This window comes from Gymnogyps californianus, chromosome 1 (assembly GCF_018139145.2).
Source record: "Gymnogyps californianus isolate 813 chromosome 1, ASM1813914v2, whole genome shotgun sequence".
Taxonomy (NCBI): Eukaryota; Metazoa; Chordata; class Aves; order Accipitriformes; family Cathartidae; genus Gymnogyps; species Gymnogyps californianus.
In genome coordinates, this window is record NC_059471.1 from 127,159,424 (window position 1) to 127,165,423 (window position 6,000).

Genomic DNA, 6,000 nt, shown 5'->3' on the forward strand with positions numbered 1-6,000 from the left:
TGCGTGTGACTGCCACTTTTCTGTTGGTACAGCAATCTAAGTAAGCATCAGCTTCCTGCAAGGCTGTGTGATGCCGGGGATCACATGAAGAAGTCGGAGTTTTCCCCATTTTGGTAGATCATACACACTCTCCTATTGTGTCTCATCAAAGAGCTGATGAGGGAGGAGTGGAGTGCACTGAAAGAGCAAAAAGGCACTGGAGCCACTGACAATAAATGAAAGCAAAATAGTAAATCTATGGAAGTAGTCTGGTTGTGGAATAGACTACTTAAAGTCAAATTCAGGTCTGAGGCAAACAGACTGAGTTCTTCTGCAGCAGCACCTAGAGGTAGCAGTGACCTGACTCACCATCAGTTTATGGGAAGCTGCACATTAACTTCAGAGGATTCTGATCGGACAGGAAAGCATTCAAAGTCTCAGGACACTGGTGTCCAGTGTATCTCCCTCTTGCTTAGAATATTTGCATCATATACTCCCCTCCTCCAGAACTAAGGCACTAGACTTAATGGTGGACCATTGGCATGTCTAGGTTTCTAACACCAGAATGAATTTATAAGAATAGATTAGTATTTGTGACCACACATCTGGTATTAAACTTGTTTTGAGGGTCAGTGTCTTGTGGAGTAGTCACAAAGCCACGAAGGCAATACTATTAATATTCAGGCTCTGGTTTAAGCCATAAATTACTGATGCTTTGTTTTATTTCATACCTTAAATATGCTTGAAAATTTCTCATGACTCCCCATAAGTAAGCACCTTCAATGAATAACTTTTCAAGGAAAATTTCTCTTGTGTTGTTGGTACAGTAACCTTCTAGTACTGATGGCCTTATACAGGAGCAGTCTTGTTTTAATGACTTCAAAAATCTCTTAAGATCTTTACCCAAGACTTTTATGAGCAAGTAGCTTTCTGCTCGGGGAATGTCATCTCCATTACTAACTGAAAAAAGTAATGCTTATGTATCCCACACCAACACTGAAACATAATCAAATAAGGAATACTAGTTAGATGTTAGACACTGAGCACATTAAGAGAGACACACTGAATCTTCAGTAATTGTCAGAAGAACATAGCTTACTGAAGACAGATCCTGTTTCACAGGAACACAAAATTCTAGTTTATAATTTAGCGCTAAAGAGGAAGAGGAAATGCAGCCTAACATACGTTCCACTGATAAGGCACCCTACGTTCTTACAGCTTGTAAAGGCATGACACTGAAAGAAACACGTTTTGTATGCTCATGCAGTACCTTCAACCATACAAACATATGATCAACTGCCATTCATGTTACATTATCAGTATCCTACTTACCAGTGCTTAAAAGGTGACTCTATGTTAGATTGAGCAAACTCTCTTAATTTGTGATTTTCTAGTTATGCATCCCAACTTATCAAGTGGAGGCAACTTGTACCCCACCCATTACAAGACTCCTCTGCAATATATTTGCCCAAATCAGTGCACTCAAACTCCTACAGAAATTATCCAACAGCATGAGCTGGCTTGGAAAAAAAGTCTGCCTTGCTGTGAAAGAAGACATCAGCCCACCAGAACTATCACCCTCATGGCTTTCTTCTTTTTTTTTATTTTATTTACTTTTTAATGGAAGCAAAAACCCCTGTCATCTCACCTACTCCTCTTTTAATAAGGAATGACTGCCGTGACTACCCCCATCTAGAACCACCATTCACTGCCAGCACCTCTGCTCTCCTCGTGTGCTTAGAGAATAACTGATTAGCACTTTGCATAATTAACCTGATTAGCACTGTGCATAATCAAACTGATTAGCACTTTGCATAATTAAAAAGAAATAATAATAATAACAATAATAAGCAGTAGGTAATAGCAAAAGCTGCTAGTCCCAATGCCTGTTCGCTAGCTCTAGGATTAGTTTAGTGCAGCATATTTTATTTCTTAAAACTATTTTTTTTTAAAGATGCACAAGCTCCTGAGAAATACAAGTTAAAAAATTCTCATTTCCTTTCAAGATCACCAGTGAAAATATTGGTTGTTCCACTCTTACAACTTAGGATTTCTTGTGCCTCCCTCTGTTGCAGCTGAAGACATTTAATAGGACATTGCCTGACCAGATGGACCACTGGTTTGATTCCCCCATCTGTCTACAGTACTGCTGTTGGATTCTTTATCACAGGATACAGAAGCCTCACATCTTTTAATGCATGTATCATCACAATGTACTTCAAGGGCAGGAAAGCTGTATTATCGTTATTGTCAAGATGGGCAAGGTAGTAAGACGCATATCCTCAAAAGTACGTAGGCACTGAATTCTCTCCTGCCCTGAACAATCACTCCAGACCACAGGAAGTCTGGAGAGGAACATGGAATTAATTAGATTCCTGCCCCTAAGCCTGCATCACTCTTCCCCCATTTGAGCACCATTCTTGTCTGTATGTATGTTTTGCATCCTGTTCAAGAATGTGAGACACAGAAGGTACTTTCTTTGACTGCTAGCCTGTCCCATCTCCAGTGTAATCTCCCAGTTAGGGTTTCAAGATTAACAACCACCTTCCAAAATCTGAAGAACCTGTGTAGCTACACCTAACTAGATTGCAAACTGTGTGAAAACATCAGTGTTAAATGTCTGCATCACTAGTGACTCAGTTCTCCTAGGACATTCAATGCCAGACAGCCTAGAAGAGTGGTGCCCCAAGCAAGTGGGTAAACCACTAACATTTTCTGTTTACTAAACTGACCTCATCCCTCCTAGTCACCACTATACGTTGTGTTTCTCTTCACTTTATTAACCTCATCTCTCTCTCTAGCATCCTTATATTACAGCTCAGATTTTCCTTGCATTCCCCACAGAGCAATCTTCACCTTACATCTTCTATTATGCCTTCAAGAGCACCTGAAATATTCACTGTCAACCCTCCACCATCTCCTTACAATGACCCTGCCTACATTTCCCATGGGGTAGCAGACACGTGTTATGGCTTCTCTGCTGACTGCTCAGCCAGTATGGTTGGAACACTGGGCAACCGGGTAGTCAGTTCGTTCCAAGTGATCAGTCTGCCTGCCCTGCGTATGTCCAGACAGGAATTGCTGCCTCCGGACTGCACGCGGCCCAGATGCAGCACATTGCATGGACCCGTCCTAGAACAGCGACAAAAATATTCCCACTGTGCTAGAGTCTCTCTCATAAATGCACTCTCATAAAATAAGCCAATGAGAAACTGTGGGGGGAAGAGCAATAGAAGAGAATCTTACAATAATTAACTGGAAATGTATTACCCATGCACAGAGGCCTCTCCATCACCCCAAGCTAAAGAACCCATACGAACAGCAAAGGGTGCAGAGCTAGTCACTCATTTCACAAGTTGTTCAGTTTCAGAAGAAAAGTGTTGCTGTAGAGATTTTTCAAGTCCAAATGTTCCTGGGGAAGGTAGTTCCAGTAATTCTGGGAAGGAAGCCAATCCCTTGGCTTTATATGTAAATATTTAAACAACATTATTTTTATATACATATATTTTATACACATACACATATATGTCTTTAGACTTCCAGGCTTGCAAAACTGCAACTGAAAAAATATGCCAGTCGACCTACAGCTATTGGCTCACCTGCCTGAACCATGACAACTGACCATCAGAAACAAAATACAACGACTTCAAAATAATTGAGCCATGTCATCTATGCATACTAATCCATCCAAACAGAAAAGCTGAAAGAGTGGGACTACAGATTCTAAGGTAGAGAGATTAAAGTCTTAAATTTTATCTCCTTAGAAGTGGCAAGAACATAAGGTTCATCAATTTTAAATCTTTCAGAGCCGAGATGGATGTCGAGTGCTCCATCCACAGGTGTGGAATCTCCAGCTTTGGACGACACAAAGCTTCACATTCCTAGCATCTTAGCAGTCTGACACCTGACAGTAAAGCTGTGACCTCATCATGTTTAGAAAGGTCACTGCTGCTTCAGGCTTAAATCACGTCCATACCTCAAAAGGGATTACTTAGTAGAAAATGCAAGCAAAAGAATGGAAACATATCTGGCACTGAAATTTAGTGAATAAATAGAATAGGAAGAAAAAAAAAAGCTTTAAAATTGTTGAGGAGGGGGTTGATAAAATGGAGGAAGATGATTTAGTGAGAAGAAGGTATCCAGTCAGAGCATATGATGAATAAATCAATCCATGAAAATAGAATTTACCACATGGATTCCACCTGCATATACTCAGTAAGCAAAAAACACACCCTAATACAAGGTACATGTGTGTAAATTCATAGCTATATGATTTAAAGAAATCAAATATTTATGAAAACAATATTTACATGTCTGTTCAAGTATGTATATATAGCACAGCCAGTGTGAGTTTTAAGGAAAGATCACAGAAGTGTACATACATATACATAAAAAACCATGCAGAAAAGAGGACCAAGAGTAGTGCAAGTCTTTTAGAAAATATTTTAATGGCTTTATAAAAAGCCCTCACCCAAAGTTTGAGGGGCTTTTGCAATCTTACATTTTTCTATTGCAAAATACACCTGCTTTCTTTTCTTTCTTTTTTTCCCCCTAAACTAAATATTTCTTCCATCTAATGACTCTCTTTATTAGACAGCATCTAATTTGCATACATTTACATACAATTTAACTGCTAGCTTGTGAGAACAAAGAAATGGCTCTGTATTGTACTGAAGGACAATACTCAGAAAAGGAAGGTATAAAAACCAGCTAGCTCGGTGGCTGTGTATTCTCTTTGTTTCAGAAATACCAGGATTTTTAAACACACCACTTAAAGGGTGAAAAAGATTATTTCATCAAACAATGAAAAAAGATACAGTGCAGCTCCCTTTTAACACATTCTCTCTCTGGCCTGGTTAATGGGATTTAAGGGTCCAATATTTCTTTGCTTTCTTCTGTTTCCTTTATTAGAACTGATGGATTTAATTCTGTCACATATTTTACTTCATATTTTATTCCTATAACAATCTATGCTGAAGTTCAGCTCCAATGCTAATTCAATACTATCTTCCTTTCCTTGCAGTCAGTCTGGAATACAACTGAACGATCTTTGATGGGCATGAAGTACTCTGCCCTCAATGCCCAGTGCTAATGGATTTTAGAGAGAGTCTGCCAGAATTTTACCTTGTGGCAACAAGTCTAGAGATAATGAAAACTTACCATGTAGCTGACCGGGAATCAACAGGAAGGGAAGCAGGGCTGAGCTCCGCTTGTGAGAACAGGGAGGGACTGTGGTCAGAGTAAATGCAGGATGTAAAGTATGTGTCAAGCCCTCTAGTTCCCTAAAACAAGAGGAGAAAAGGATCTTTTAAGATCTCACATGAAGCAAAAACCTTTAGAAACAGTTGGCAGGAACTCCAATACAGGCCCTACCAAAAGCATGATACATCAGCAAAGGGGTTTTCTCCAAAGGCTTCGCAGCGGGAGTACCAATTGCAGAGGATGGCTACAAATCTAATCCATGTGGACTTGACATGAAAGTCTTGCAGGAAAAAAGAGAATGATTTCAGGCTGCATGCTGCACATCCCCATGTTCCCTCAAACGTGCAAAACCCAGCAAAACAGAACGGTCTGCCATTTGTTATTGCCTGCATAGCAGAGCTGCTAGCTTCACTCCCAAACTCTCCCCTTCCCAGCATCATACTCAATGACTTGTGCTCAGTGGGGCAGAAAAAGTAAAGTAGCAACATTCAGTGGTGCATAGACAGGGGAAAGAAGACCCAGTCACTCTGGTGGTGTGTTATAAGGGCCTGTCCTACAGAAACATAACAAGTGAAACCTTTTCGAGTGTAAGCAGACCTATTGCAACCTAATGGAATGGGACTACTCATGGTAAAAAGTGTTAGGCCAAGTTAGCTTGCATACAAAGCAGGTGTAGTATTTAGGATTCAGCAGTCATCTGCTCCGTTCAGTTTGCCCCGGCCAGCCACATGGTATGTGGTACACTGGCTTTATATGATCGGCAGAAGGCAAAGTGTTAATTTGATGTGCATTCTCACACCAGCATGTGTGGCACAGTAA

General features: G+C 40.3%; 1 long non-coding RNA gene across 3 annotated transcripts in view; it reads right to left on the reverse strand.

The window, feature by feature from the left end:
• The window catches only part of LOC127015658 (uncharacterized), a 245,271-nt gene extending 240,016 nt beyond the window's left edge, over nucleotides 1-5,255 (reverse strand). For all 3 annotated transcript variants that reach the window (XR_007766358.1, XR_007766359.1, XR_007766360.1), the window contains exon 1: nucleotides 5,140-5,255. This is a non-coding gene — a long non-coding RNA (uncharacterized LOC127015658). The remainder of the gene's footprint in view (nucleotides 1-5,139) is intronic.
• Between the last annotated feature and the right edge of the window lie 745 nt (nucleotides 5,256-6,000).